The 16,175-nt window shown below is 43.1% G+C and overlaps 1 protein-coding gene and 1 long non-coding RNA gene across 2 annotated transcripts in view; one reads left to right on the forward strand and one right to left on the reverse strand.

The window, feature by feature from the left end:
• Positions 1 to 16,175, reverse strand: part of LOC111959280 (receptor activity-modifying protein 1-like) — an 85,507-nt gene that overhangs the window by 51,277 nt on the left and 18,055 nt on the right. The window lies entirely within an intron of this gene.
• The window catches only part of LOC111959281 (uncharacterized), a 10,352-nt gene continuing 6,370 nt past the window's right edge, over positions 12,194 to 16,175 (forward strand). The window contains exons 1-2 of the long non-coding RNA XR_002876634.1: positions 12,194 to 12,827; positions 13,139 to 13,225. This is a non-coding gene — a long non-coding RNA (uncharacterized lncRNA). The remainder of the gene's footprint in view (positions 12,828 to 13,138; positions 13,226 to 16,175) is intronic.

The following is a 16,175-nucleotide window of genomic DNA, read 5'->3' on the forward strand; positions in this document are numbered from 1 at the left end:
TGCACGACTTCTGACCAGGGCCCATAATGCACGACTTCTGACCAGGGCCAATAGTGCACGACTTCTGAACAGGGCCCATAGTGCACGACTTCTGAACAGGGCCCATAGTGCACGACTTCTGAACAAGGCCCATAGGGGATAGAGTGCCATTTGGGACACATTCCTGCTCTAACACTGTCCTCAATCTGACTGAGACTTCATGTTCCTGGGTCTTTGAATGCGCTGCGCTCCAGGGAGCCATTTTAGCCCGCAGTAAGTTTCTCAGAAAACATGTGCACTTATGGTGGAGAGGAGCTAGGAGAGAGGCATGTTAAGTCTGTGTGTGTCTCTCTCTTCAGCCAGCGCTAACAGAAGTTCCCTAAGACTGTGGTGAAATGAGGGCAATGACTCTGTTTAGTGCACTGATAAAGCCGACAAACTTTGCCGGTATAACTTTTTCAGTAGTGCATTATACTGTGAAGAAATAGGTAAAACACTGTTCACTCATTGAGACACTCAATGAGACCTACTCCCTATACAGATTCACCTGGCCCACGCTATCGAGTATTTTAGCTTTTTGGACAGTTAGCTATTCGTCAATCGCTCCAGGCTACTACCTTTCTCTGGCTACTGAATATCACTATATTATTTCTCTCAGAATGAATCTACAAATATTGGAAATCTTCCCCACTATATCCCATTATGCACTGCTTTACTTCCAAACAGTCTCATGTAAACTCTTCTGACTAAGATTGTATTTGTACATCTTCATAACAGCCAGTCAGAGCATCTCTGGTTTGCTTCAAAATGAAAATTTGATCCCTAAACTCTTCCTAGTAGCAAACATCTCTCTCTCACACGCACAAGGCTTTAAATGTACAGTTTAAACATCCACTGGTGTTTGGATGGAGATATACTGTTACACCACAAAGTACCATGTTTAGGATGAGTTTAAATGTGTTTACAGTGTGTGGAATGTGTTATTCATATAGGGCCTGATTCCGATTTAGGAAATTACGCTTCTCAGTAGTCGGTATTCAGACTTACTTTATGAATACCAACTACTGAGACTTACCTTACCTCAGACTTATCTTACTCTATAAGGCCATAAGCAAACAAGAAAACGCTCATCCAGAAGTGGCGCTCCTAGTGACTGGGGACTTTAATGCAGGGAAACTTAAATCAGTTTTACCAAATTTTGACCATTATGTCACATGTGCAACCAGAGGGTAAACAACTCAATCATCTTTACTCCACACGCAGAGATGCATACAAAGCTCTCCCCCGCCATCCATTTGGCAAATCTCACCATAATTCTATCATGTGACAAATAAAGTTGTATTTTATTTGAAGGTGAGTAATGGGCTTTGCAGGCGTGGTTCCCTTGCGCGCACTGAATAAATGTAATTCAACTGCTGAAAACCCCACCACTTGCTGCCCAAAAGATTTTCTCATGGAGTTTTCATTCAAAAGMGTTTTCAGTACATTTAACTTAAGCCTCCATTTAAATACGGTGTACCTGTTAGTTAGAATTTTGTCGTCAGACTCGATAGAATTTATCGAGAGAACAGGTTGAGAATATTAGGGGCCAATGAAAGAAAGCCATCTAAATACATGCATAWARGTCTCCGTTTCAGTACTAATTTGGTAGATTTAAAAAAAAAAATACTCTGATCTTGTAGATTATTTAGAGTTAGGAAAGTATTTATGAAAKATTTAAAACAGATTTTGAGAGCCTTTACGCACGAAAGAAAGAAAAGGGTGGTTTGATTAATTTTGAACATTGCCATATTCAGTTCTTTAACTCATGATAATGTTGGAAGACTAGTGTATATAGAATTATGATAGGGAGAATAGTGTACAATAGTAGGCTATACTCTATTGCCTGCGCTAACCATGGTACTGTGTGATGACACAGCCAAGTATTGCGCCATGCGTCGGGTTCAAAATGTTACGGCTTGGTCTGTGCTCTGCTCCATAACAATTTAATTTGCCTACATGTTTTTTTGTTACATTATCAACTGTTATATTATCAACTAATGATACTCAGCAACAATCACACGGCAGTGACAGAGTTTACAGAGGAAGCAAATGAAGGTAAACGAAACAATGTAATTATATGGAATGATAATGTAGGCTATACCAACTGAAGGGAACTAACAGTAAATTGGCGGTTGAATGTGTCGTTATTAGGCCTACTGACTGTCGATACTGATAGTGGCTAATATTTAACATGATAGAAATAGGAAACAACTAAAGTCGGGGTAGCGTATAATTAAGAGTGCCCATCCCTGCAATTTAAAAGGCCATACAATTGTTATTCTGGCACAGCATTTCATAAACTTCACTCTTGGAAAAGTGATATGTTGATATGCTTCAGTTTGCTGCCATATGACTGTTTTCACATTTGTCTCCAGCGATTATAAGGTAAAATATATCTAAAACAAGTGTAATTTATAATTCCCTTATCCAAACGGATTACACATTTACCTAGCTCTTATCAAGTTGTACATTACAGTGCATGGAGAATGATGTTATTTCTATCGGAAAAATAAAGTAAATGCTTTTTCTTCTTGGAACTGGTAGGGTCACRAGAACTTATTCATGGTTTCCTCGCGCGTAAATGTAGTGGAATTAAGTAAGGGTCAGAATATAGTGTATCTGTAGACCACCTCCGCCACACCCTAATTTATTCCATCTCCACCCCAAACAAATAGCGGGTGTATAGCATGCTATTCTCATGCTTACGTTCGATCAGAATACACATAGAGAGAAAAGTGCATAAAAAGGGATGTTAAGGTCCATTCACGCTTGTATAACTCGGGTTGGAATCAGACCCATACATCAATATTGAAAAAGTGTCCAAATATTTACAGTGGCTTGCAAAAGTATTCACCCCCCTTGGCATTTTTCCTATTTTGTTGCCTTAGACCTGGAATTAAAATTTATTTTMGGGGGGTTTGTATCATTTGATTTACACAAGACATTAGTGTGAAACAAACAAGAAATAAGACAAAAAAACAGAGAACTTGAGTGTGTATAACTATTCACCCCCCAAAGTCAATACTTTGTAGAGCCACCTTTTGCAGCAATTACAGCTGCAAGTTTCTTGGGGTATGTCTCTCGCTTGGCACATKWAGCCACTGGGTTTTTTGCCCATTCTTCAAGGCAAAACTGTTCCAGCTCCTTCAAGTTGGATGGGTTTCGCTGGTGTACAGCAATATTTAAGTCATACCACAGATTCTCAATTGGATTGAGGTCTGGGCTTTGACTAGGCCATTCCAAGACATTTAAATGTTTCCCCTTAAACCACTTGAGTGTTGCTTTAGCAGTGTGCTTAGGGTCATTGTCCTACTGGAAGGTGAACTTCCGTCCCAGTCTCAAATCCCTGGAAGACTGAAACCGGTTTCCCTCAAGAATTTCCCTGTATTTAGCGCCATCCATCATTCCTTCAGCACGATGCTGCCACCACCATGCTTCACTGTGGGGATGGTATTCTCGGGGTGATGAGAGGTGTTGGGTTTGTGCCAGACATAGCGTTTTCCTTGATGGCCAAAAATATCAATTCTAGTCTCATCTGACCAGAGTACTTTCTTCCATATGTTTGGGGAGTCTCTGACATGCCTTTTGGCGAACACCAAACGTGTTTGCTTATTTTTTTCTTTAAGCAATGGTGTTTTTCTGGTCACTCTTCCGTAAAGCCCAGATCTGTGGAGTGTATGGCTTAAAGTGGTCCTATGGACAGATACTCCAATCTCCGCTATGGAGCTTTGCAGCTCCTTCAGTGTTATCTTTGGTCTCTGTTGCCTCTCTGATTAATGCCCTCCTTGCCTGGTCTGTGAGTTTTCATGGGCGGCCCTCTCTTGGCAGGTTTGTTGTGGTGCTATATTATTTCCTAACCCAACCCTTCTCCACAACTTTGTCCCTGACCTGTTTGGAGAGCTCCTTGGTCTTCATGGTGCTGCTTGCTTGTGATGCCCCTTGCTTTGTGGTGTTGCAGACTCTGGGGCCTTTCAGAACAGGTGTATATATATACTGAGATCCTGTGACAGATCATGTGACACTTAGATTGCACACAGGTGGACTTTATTTAACTAATTATGTGACTTCTGAAGGTAATTGGTTGCACCAGATCTTATTTAGGGGCTTCATAGCAAAGAGGGTGAATACATATGTACGCACCACTTTTCAGTTTTTAATTTTTTTGAAACAAATTGTTTTTTTCATTTCACTTCACAAATTTGGACTATTTTGTGTGTACATTACAAGGAATCCAAATAAAAAAACATTTAAATTACAGGTTATAACACAATTAAATAGAAAAAATGCCAAGGGGGATGAATACTTTTGCAAGGCACTGTACATATGGACACTTCCCACAGTCACAAGCATCCCCCTAAACGTACAACCACTAGAAATGATTCTCTGAGAACTACTTCTCATTAGAAACCCAGCAGAGCCAGAACCACTCCCACCAACACAACCCAGATAGAAGCCTGGCCTGGCAGGAACCACCATTATATCTGATCATTACTTCCTCAATACCTTTTGTTCTCAGAACGGAACTATCAGTTCACCTTCATGATCTTTGCATAGCAAAATGTGCCCCCGATTCATCAAGATACCACCAAATGGGATTTTGTCTCCTTGACAAGCAATCGTGCTCTGGGGAAAAATAACGACCAAATAATTGGTGGAAGAACTGTCTCCAGTGTTGAATGTCCCCATCGCCCKCACCTCCCCACCCTGTCCTGTGTGTGCTAGAGCATATAGTCTGACAGAGTAATATCAATTCAGCCCAGCTCTGTGGCCATAGGGTGAAGAATTGAGATGCACATGTCTCAACACAACAAAATGCATAGGTGCAACAAAAAAATACAAAAAATAATGACATTCAATTTAATTAGGAATTCTCAGGGGGAAAGCAGTAGTCTGACTGACAGAATTCTATGGCTGTGTGGCAGGGCTAAACTTAACAAACACATTACTGTTTGAGAGCTGTCATTTATAAGCGTGAAAATGAATTATAATCAATTTTAATTGGTGTTATATTTTATAGGCCAGCTGTTTTGAAAATAGGTAATAAAAACTGCACAACGACAACGTTAATGCCTATATTTTCATTTGTTTTACTATCCTTGTGGGGAACAAACAATTGATTCCCATTCAAAATCCTATTTTCCCAAAAACCTAACCCTTAACATAAACCCAACCTTAACCCCTAACCCTAAACCTAATTATAACCCTAAACCTAACCCTTAAGCCTAAAATAGCCTTTTTCCTTCTGGGCACAAGTGAAATGTCCCCACTCATCCAAATTTTCCTTGTTTTAAGATCCTTGTGAGGATTTCTGGTCCCCACAAAGATAGTAAAACCAAAAACAACAAACAAAGCATATAGTACATCAAATCTCTGTGATGTATACACTATGTGTTACAGTCTCTGTGATGTACAGTGCCTCCAATAAGTGCCCTAAATAAGTTTGGCTGTAAATTTACAAGTCATATAATAATAATAATAATACAGGCTTGTTTACTATAATATGGGGAGGGGTGGTAGGGTTGGAGGGTAATAAAGGGGAAAAAAGAACAAATTAAGATGTGTGTATATATATATGTATGTATTTATATGTATGTATGTATGTATGTATGTATGTATGTATGTATGTATGTATCTGTATAAATCAAATCAAATTTTATTTGTCACATACACATGGTTAGTAGATGTTAATGCYAGTGTAGCGAAATGCTTGTGCTTCTAGTTCCGACCATGCAGTAATATCTAACAAGTAATGTAACAATTTCACAACTACCTTACACACACAAGTGTAAAGGAATGAATACGAATATGTACATAAAAATATACTGTATATGGATAAGCGATGGCCGAACGGCATAGGCAAGATGCAGTAGATGGTATAGAGTAGAGTATATACATATGAGATGAGTAGTGTTGGGTATGTAAGCATTATATAAAGTGGCATAGTTTAAAGTGACTAGAGATACATTTATTACATCCTATTTTTAATTATTAAAGTGGCTAGAGATTGAGTCAGTATGTTGGCAGCAACCACTCAATGTCTCAGTCCCAGCTTTGATGCACCTGTACTGACCTCGCCTTCTGGATGATAGCGGGGTGAACAGGCAGTGGCTTGGGTGGTTGTTGTCCTTGATGATCTTTTTGGCCTTCCTGTGATATCGGGTGGTGTAGGTGTCCTGGAGAGCAGGTAGTTTGCCCCCGGTGATGCGTTGTGCAGACCTCACTACCCTCTGGAGAGCCTTGCGGTTGTGGGCGGAGCAGTTGCCGTACCAGGCGGTGATATAGCCCGACAGGATGCTCTCGATTGTGCATCTGTAAAAGTATGTGAGTGTTTTTGGTGACAAGCCAAATTTCTTCAGCCTCCTGAGGTTGAAGAGGCACTGTTGCACCTTCTTCACCACGCTGTCTGTGTGGGTGGACCATTTCAGTTTGTCCGTGATGTGTACGCTGAGGAACTTAAAACTTTCCACCTTCTCCACTACTGTCCCGTCGATGTGGATAGGGGGGTGCTCCCTCTGCTGTTTCCTGAAGTCCACGATCATCTCCTTTGTTTTGTTGACATTGAGTGTGAAGTTATTTTCCTGACAGCACACTCCGAGGGCTCTCACCTCCTCCCTGTAGGCCGTCTCATTGTTGTTGGTAATCAAGCCTACCACTGTAGTGTCCTCTGCAAATTTGATGATTGAGTTGGAGGTGTGCATGGTCACGCAGTCATGGGTGAACAAACAGGGAGTACAGGAGAGGGCTGAGAACGCAGCGGGGTGGAGATGTTGTTTCCTACCCTCACCACCTGGGGGCGGCCCATCAGGAAGTCCAGAGCTTAATGTCTCGAGCTTAATGACGAGTTTGGAGGGTACTATGGTGTTAAATGCTGAGCTGTAATCTATGTGAGTGCTACGGGGCGGTAGTCGTTTAGCTCAGTTACCTTAGCTTTCTTGGGAACAGGAACAATGGTGGCCCTCTTGAAGCATGTGGGAACAGCAGACTGGGATAAGGATTGATTGAATATGTCCGTAAACACACCAGCCAGCTGGTCTGCGCATGCTCTGAGGACGCAGCTAGGGATGCCGTCTGGGCCGGCGGCCTTGCGAGGGTAAACACGTTTAAATGCTTTACTCATGTTGGCTGTGGAGAGCCCACAGGTTTTGGTAGCGGGCCGTGTCGTTGGCACTGTATTGTCCACAAAGCGAGCAAAGAAGATGTTTAGTTTGTCTGGGAGCAGGACATCGTGGTCCGCGACMGGGCTGGTTTTCTTTTTGTAGTCCGTGATTGACTGTAGACCCTGCCACATACCTCTRGTGTCTGAGCCGTTGAATTGCGACTCTATTTTGTCTCTATACTGACGCTTAGCTTGTTACATTGCCTTGCGGAGGGAATAGCTACACTGTTTCTATTCGGTCATGTTTCCGGTCGCCTTGCCCTGACTAAAAGCAGTGGTTCGCGCTTTCAGTTTTGCACGAATGCTGCCATCAATCCACGGTTTCTGGTTGGGGAAGTTTTTAATAGTTGCTGTGGGTGCAACATCACCGATGCACTTGGTAATAAACTCGCTCACCGAATCAGCATATTCATCAATGTTATTATCCGACACTATGCGGAACATATCCCAGTCCACGTYATCGTAGCAATCTTGAAGCGTGGAATCAGATTGGTCAGACCAGCGTTGAGCAGACCTGAGCACGGGCTTTTCCTGTTTTAGTTTCTGTCTATAGGCTGGGAGCAACAAAATGGAGTCGTGGTCAGATTTTCCGAAAGGAGGGCGGGGCAGGGCTTTGTATGCGTTGCGGAAGTTAGAGTAACAATGGTCCAGGATTTTTTCCGCCCGGGTAGCGCATTCGACATGCTGATAAAATTTATGGAGTCTTGCTTTCAGATTAGCCTTGTTAAAATCCCCAGCTACAATGAATGCAGCCTCAGGATATGTGGTTTCCAGTTTACATAGAGTCCAATGAAGTTAATTCAGAGCCATCGATGTGTCTGCTTTTGGGGATATATATACGGCTGTGATTATAATCGAAGGGAATTCTCTTGGTAGATAATGCGGTCGACATTTCATTGTAAGGAATTCTAGGTCAGGTGAGCAAAAGGACTTGAGTTCCTGTATGTTTTTTTGATCACACCACGTCTCGTTAATCATAAGGCATACCCCCCCGCCCTTCTTCTCAGCAGAGAGTTGTTTGTTTCTGTCGGTGCGATGCGTGAAGAAACCAGGTGGTTGTGCCGATAGCGTGTCRCGAGTGAGCCACGTTTCCGTGAAACAAAGAACGTTACAATCTCTGATGTCTCTCTGGAAGGCAACCCTTGCTCGGATTTTGTCTACCTTGTTGTCAAGAGACTGGACGCTGGCGAGTAGTAAACTCGGGAGCGGTGCGTGATGTGCCCGTCTAAGGAGCCTGACCAGAAGACCGCTTCTTCTGCCCCTCCTGCGGCGCCGTTGTTTTGGGTCGCCAGCTGGGATCCGATCCATTGTCCTGGGTGGTGGTCCGAACAGAGGATCCGCTTCGGGAAAGTCGTATTCCTGGTCGTAATGTTGGTAAGTTGACGTTGCTCTTATATCCAATAGTTCTTCCCGGCTGTATGTAATAAAACTTAAGATTTCCTAGGGTAACAATGTAAGAAATAATACATAAAAAAACAAAATACTGCATAGTTTCCTGAGAACGCGAAGCGAGGCGYCCATCTCTGTCGGCGCCGGACGATAGCTTTTTTTTTATGTACAGTGGCAAGAAAAAGTATGTGAACCCTTTAGAATTACCTGGATTTCTGCATAAATTGGTCATAAAAAAGTGTGTGTTTGTCTATTCTTGTGAAAAAGCGTGTGTGAGCAAGGAGGCCTACAAACCTGACTCAGTTACACCAGCTCTGTCAGGAGGAACGGGCCAAAATTCACCCAACTTATTGTGGGAAGCTTGTGGAAGGCTARCTGAAATATTTGACCCAAGTTAAACAATTTAAAGGCAATTCTACAAAATACGAATTGAGTGAATGTAAACTTCTGACCCACGGGGAATGTGATGAAAGAAATAAAAGCTMAAATAAATWGTTCTCTCTACTATTATTCTGACATTTCACATTCTTATAAAGTGGTAATCCTAACTGACCTAAAACAGGGATTTTTTTTACTCTGATTAAATGTCAGGAATTGTGAAAAACTGAGATTAAATGTATTTGGCTAAGGTGTATGTAAACTTCCGACTTCAACTGTATATCTATATATATTTGCAAAAAGATACATGGGGGATTAGAAGTGATGTAGACAATTATATTGATGGAAGCTACAATCTATCTGCAATATTAAAGCTGATCTACCCCCCCAGAAAAATAACAAAAAAAAAAGAGGAAGCCTGTATAGAATAAATATATTCCAAAACAAGCATTCTGTTTGCAACAAGGCCCTAAAGTCATACAGTAAAAAATGTGCCAAAGCAATACAGTTTCTCCTGAAAACAAAGTGTTATGTTCGGTACAAATCCAATACAACACATTACTGAGTACCACTCTCCATATTTTCAAGCATAGTGGTGGCTGCATCATGTTATGGGTATCTCCTCAAGAGGTGGGTGGACAAACAAAAACCCACAAATTCGGACAAATTCCAAGCATTGATTATGCAAGAATGGGSTGCCATCAGTCAGGATGTGGCCCAGAAGTTAATTGACAGCATGCCAGGGCGGATTGCAGAGGTCTTGAAAAAGAAGGGTCAACACTYCAAATATTGACTCTTTGCATCAACTTCATGTAATTGTCAATAAAAGCCTTTGACACTTATGAAATGCTTGTAATTATACTTCAGTGATCCATAATAACATCTGACAAAAATATCAAAAGACACTGAAGCAGCAAACTTTGTGGAAATGAATATTTGTGTCATTCTCAGCACTTTTGGCTACGACTGTACAATGGAGTTGCTTATCAAGATGACAGTGAATGTTCCAGAGTGGCCAAGTTACAGTTTTGACTTAAATCTTTATGAAAATCTATGGCAAGACTTGAAAATTGCTGTCTAACCTAGCTTGAAGAATCCTAAAAATGATACAATCCAGGTGTGTAAAGCTCTTAGAGACTTACCCAAGAAGACTCACATCTGTAATCGCTGCCAAAGGTGTTTCTAAACGTATTGACTGAGAGAGCTGTATACTTAAGTAACGGCTAGATTTTAGTTTAACTTCGATGAATCTTTTTTTTTATTGTAGATTGTTGACCAAAAAATGACAATTAAAGACATTTTAATCCCACTTTGTAACACAAAATACAAAATACACAAAATACACAAAATACCTTTTTACGGCACTGTACAGTACATGTCCTCTGTCTTTGATTTGAAAATGATGCAGRGTTATCAGCAGCACCTGTGTTTTTACTAAATAAATGCGAGATTGGGTTCCTACTAAACTAACATATGGAATTGTTTTAAGATGGTCATACCAAAGAGCATTTAGCTATTTGATTTAGATTTTTAGGACCCCTGTAGGTATAAAAGATATATATTCAAAAATGATTTGATGAAACATTGAATTTGGCCTTACTGCTTTAGCCCATAGTTAATAACAGATTCATACTCGGAAAAACTATGAAAAGGAAGTATGTTTTGAAGTGTCTCTCATATCTGAGAGCTCAGAAAAAAATGAAGAATCGTTGAATTACCTGTATACCTTTTAAGTGGAAATGCCTTATTCATTTCCATACATTTTTCAGCCCAGTACTGGCTTACCTTCATACAAGTCTCGTGGCACTTGTGGGGTCGTAGAGCAAAACGGTGAACACCATACTGTTGGTGAGACTCCCCTTCTCCCAGTTCCATAGAAGGATGTAGAGTGCAGCCCAAAATGTTCGGACACTACAGATGTTTTCATGAGAAGACCAATTTTCGGAATGTCTCCTGGTCTGACAAACACCGCTGTAGCTCGGCCACCTTCCTCCGCAGATGATGCAGAAGGCCGAGAAATTATATATTTTTTGTTTAAAATATATATTTGTTTTATGTCCAGCTCATGAGACCCCTTGATGATGTGAGGCCAGAGGCAATTGCCTCTTCAGCCTAATGATACGTCTGCCATTGCAAGCAATTATCAACAACCGATGTGACAGAGCTTGAAGAATTTTGAAAAGAATACTGGGCAAATATTGTACAATCCAGGTGTGCAAAGCTCTTAGAGACATACCCATAAAGACTCACAGCTGTAATCACTGCCAAAGGGGATTCTAACATGTATTGATTCAGGGGTGTGAATACTTATGTAAATTAGATATTTCTGTATTTCATTTTTAATCAATTTGTAAACATTTCTAAAAACATGTTTTCACTTTGTCATTATGGGGTATTGTGTGTAGATAGGTGAAATAAAAAAAATCACTTGAATCCATTTTGAATTCAGGCTGTAACAACAAAATGTGGAATAAGTCAAGGGGTATGAATACTTTCTGAAGGCACTGTATACCCTATGTGTTATGGTAATTGCTGTGGCACTGATCTGTTACCTCTGTGTGTTGCTGGTGATAGATCACCCACACCCGTTACACCTTCCACATCCCCATTAGGTCCTGCAGCTGCCAGCCAGCGGGGAAACACAGACAGCCTGCCCTGCTCTCTCCATTTGTTGCCAATAATTTGTTGGGGGATGGACAATGGACACACGAATACCTTACACATGCAACCCAAACACAGCCTCTACAAAGCCTCTGTGTCTATCTCAGAGAGGTGAGCAGATAGCCTATGTAATACTGGTGGGACTCCTGCAGCATTTTACTTTATCTGTATTGAGGTGATTAAACTCATTACTCATACAGCCCAATTTAATTGTTCCAGCACAGCAGTGGTAGATGTTTGACTGAACAATAATAGCCCAAAGCCACTCACTTTCTCTTGTACACAATAGATTAAGATTCAGAGTAAAAAGAAAAGAGCTGTCAGAGTTTTCACGGCCTGGCTGTGTAGTGCGACAGACAGACAGACAAGGTAGTCCCCACCACTGGATGAGAGACACCTCACGGCACAGACACAACAGAGAGAGACAGAGGAGAAACAGAGGGGGATGGAGGTGGATGAATACAATTCCACAATGTATCAGAGTTGTTTTGGGAGGGGAGAGGAAAGGGGGGTGGTGATGTCATGATTAGCGCAGAGCGGAGTGAGCCTGTTCCTGCCCCCGGCCACTAGCTGCCAGGAGCCCTGTCTGTCTGTTTTCCTCTGTGGAGACCTCTTGATATGATACGAGCTGTCAACAGAAACTCCAACAACATTCACACAGACGCATATATTCATAAGCTTTGGAGTCCTGAGAGAAATTAGGCTTTAATTTTCAGCTCATTTCTATTCCCTTAGTCTTGCGTTGCCATAACTCAAAAATCATATCGTTGTCGCGCCTTCCTGGGAGGTCTGGATAATTTTGTTTTGGAAAAATGGTTTGAATGGTCCACTGGCTCCCAGCAGCAAGATTTGGATTGGATGTTACATTTCAAGGACCTTGCCCCACACACCCGTAGATGGGCTGCTGGATGTTATGTGCATCACTGTGTTCCATGCAGATTGTTGTTGTTGCATATGCTAGTTTCAGGTGCTAGTTTTCAAGTTTTTAAGTGTGGCCGACAGTCTGTTTCATATTTATTGGAATTGAAAGTGGATTACGCTGGTAAAGTCAAACACATTCACATTCTACACATTATAAACCTTTCTGGTGACAAACACTTTTTTCCTTGTCCACATGGCTGCTGGCTGCACTTTGCTACCACCAAAAATATTGTGAAGATTAACAAAATAAAGGGCAATGTAAGGACACCAAAAAATGGAGACAGTAGGAGAACCTATTCAAGTAAGTAAATACATTTTTTAAATGTAAAAAAAACTATGTATTATAAGCTAGCTCGCTAGCTGGCTACAGTAGGCCACTTTGTAGGCTAGGCGATATAATTCATTTGATTAACTAGAATGTATGTTTTTGCGCGATATTCCACATGCCTGTATAGGCCGCTTGTTCTCATGTTGTCTTTTTGGTTCCTTCGCTCCTGTGCCGTGTGCAATGACTGTAGGCTGTGTGAAACTTACACATACACCAAGCCCCTACCACAGATCACTTCTTCCTCTCTGACAAGCGGTTTCAACTTGTTTCTTCCTCTCTGACAGAATCGGTCATATGGACACCAAAACATTATTTTACTGCACAAGAGTAGAAGTTAACAAAAGTGCACAAAGCTGTCATCAAGGCAAAGGGTGGGTACTTTGAAGAATCTCAAATATATTTTGATTTGTTTAACACTTTGGTTACTACATGATTCCATGTGTTATTTCATAGTTTTGATGTCATCACTATTATTCTACAATGTTTAAAATAGTAAAAATAAAGAAAAACCCTGGAATGAGTAGGTGTGTCCAAACTTTTGACTGGTACTGTATATTGTGAATCGGCCATAAATTTGAAAAAAATCTAGATTTGAATTTTTAGGCCATATTGCCCAGCTCTACTGTAGGCTAACTCAACTGAGCTAACTTTACACACTGTTTAGCTAAGTGAATTACATGTCATCAGCTAACTAACTTTCTATTAGCTAGCTATCTTGATGTGATCATTGTGAATTAAAATCCAAATGTATTTGTAGATAACAGCCAGGGAAGAGGGTGAAATTGCAGCTCCAGCTGTCGGTAAATGGAGCGTGTAGGCTACTGGATAGGAGGGTGTAGGCTACTGGATAGGAGGGTGTAGGCTACTGGATAGGAGGGTGTAGGCTACTGGATAGGAGGGTGTAGGGGGTTGTAGGCTACTGGGATAGGGGGTGTAGGCTACTGGATAGGAGGGTGTAGGCTACTGATAGGAGGTGTAGGTACTGGATAGGAGCGGTGGTAGGCTACTGGATAGGAGGGTGTAGGCTAGTGGATAGGAGGGTGTAGGCTACTGGATAGGAGGGTGTAGGCCTACTGGATAGGAGGGTGTAGGCTACTGGATAGAGGGTGTAGGCTACTGGATAGGAGGGTGTAGACTACTGGATAGGAGCGTGTAGGCTACTGGATAGGAGGGTGTAGGCTAGTGGATAGGAGGGTGTAGGCTAAGTGGATAGGAGGGTGTAGGCTAGTGGATAGGAGGGTGTAGGCTACTGGATAGGAGGGTGTAGGGTACTGGATAGGAGGTGTGTAGACTACTGGATATCGGAGCGTGTAGACTTCTGGATAGGAGCGTGTAGGCTACTGCATAGGAGCGTGTAGGCTACTGGATAGGAGGGTGTAGGCTACTGGATAGGAGGGTGTAGGGTACTGGATAGGAGGGTGTAGGCTACTGGATAGGAGCGTGTAGGCTACTGGATAGGAGGGTGTAGGCTACTGGATAGGAGCGTGTAGGCTACTGGATAGGAGGGTGTAGGCTACTGGATAGGAGCGTGTAGGCTACTGGATAGGAGGGTGTAGGCTACTGGATAGGAGCGTGTAGGCTACTGGATAGGAGGGTGTAGGCTACTGAATAGGAGGGTGTAGGCTACTGGATAGGAGCGTGTAGGCTACTGGATAGGAGGGTGTAGGCTACTGGATAGGAGCGTGTTGGCTACTGGATAGGAGGGTGTAGACTACTGGATAGGAGGGTGTAGACTACTGGATAGGAGGGTGTAGGCTACTGGATAGGAGGGTGTAGGCTACTGGATAGGAGCGTGTAGGCTACTGGATAGGAGGGTGTAGGCTACTGGATAGGAGGGTGTAGGCTACTGGATAGGAGGGTGTAGGCTACTGGATAGGAGGGTGTAGGCTACTGGATAGGAGCGTGTAGGCTACTGGATAGGAGGGTGTAGCTACTGGATAGGAGGGTGTAGGCTACTGGATAGGAGGGTGTAGGCTACTGGATAGGAGGGTGTAGGCTAGTGGATAGGAGGTGTAGGCTACTGGATAGGAGCGTGTAGGCTACTGGATAGGAGGGTGTAGGCTAGTGGATAGGAGGTGTTAGGCTACTGGATAGGAGGGTGTAGGCTACTGGATAGGAGGGTGTAGGCTAGTGGATAGGAGGGGTGTAGGCTACTGGATAGGAGGGTGTAGGCTACTGGATAGGAGGGTGTAGGCTACTGATAGGAGCGTGTAGGCTACTGGATAGGAGGGTGTAGGCTACTGGATAGGAGGGTGTAGGCTACTGGATAGGAGGGTGTAGGCTACTGGATAGGAGGGTGTAGGCTACTGGATAGGAGGGTGTAGGCTACTGGATAGGAGCGTGTAGGCTACTGGATAGGAGCGTGTAGGCTACTGGATAGGAGGGTGTAGGCTAGTGGATAGGAGGGTGTAGGCTACTGGATAGGAGGGTGTAGGCTACTGGATAGGAGGGTGTAGGCTACTGGATGGAGGGTGTAGGCTACTGGATAGGAGGGTGTAGGCTACTGGATAGGAGGGTGTAGACTACTGGATAGGAGGCGTGTAGGCTACTGGATAGGAGGGTGTAGGCTAGTGGATAGGAGGGTGTAGGCTAGTGGCATAGGAGGGTGTAGGCTAGTGGATAGGAGGGTGTAGGCTAGTGGATAGGAGGGTGTAGGCTAGTGGTGGAGGGTGTTAGGTAGTGGATAGGGTGTAGGCTACTGGATAGGAGGTGTAGGTTACTGGATAGGAGGGTGTAGACTACTGGATGGAGCGTGTAGACTTCTGGATAGGAGGTGTAGGCTACTGGATAGGAGCGTGTAGGCTACTGGATAGGAGGGTGTAGGCTACTGGATAGGAGGGTGTAGGGTACTGGATAGGAGGGTGTAGGCTACTGGATAGGAGCGTGTAGGCTACTGGATAGGAAGGGTGTAGGCTACTTGGATAGGAGGCGTGTAGGCTACTGGATAGGAGGGTGTAGGCTACTGGTAGGAGCGTGTAAGGCTACTGAATGGAGGGTGTAGGCTACTGGATAGGGGAGCGTGTAGGCTACTGGATAGGAGGGTGTAGGCTACTGGATAGGAGGGTGTAGGCTACTGGATAGGAGCGTGTAGGCTACTGGATAGGAGGGTGTAGGCTACTGGATAGAGAGGTGTAGGCTACTGGATAGGAGGGTGTAGCTACTGGATAGGAGGGGTGTAGACTACTGGATAGGGGTGTAGGCTACTGGATAGGAGCGTGTAGGCTACTGGATAGGAGGGTGGTAGGCTACTGATAGGAGAGGGTGTAGGCTACTGGATAGGAGGGTGTAGGCCACTGGATAGGGAGGTTGTAGGCTACTGAT

Source organism: Salvelinus sp. IW2-2015, linkage group LG36 (assembly GCF_002910315.2).
Source record: "Salvelinus sp. IW2-2015 linkage group LG36, ASM291031v2, whole genome shotgun sequence".
Classification (NCBI taxonomy): domain Eukaryota; kingdom Metazoa; phylum Chordata; class Actinopteri; order Salmoniformes; family Salmonidae; genus Salvelinus; species Salvelinus sp. IW2-2015.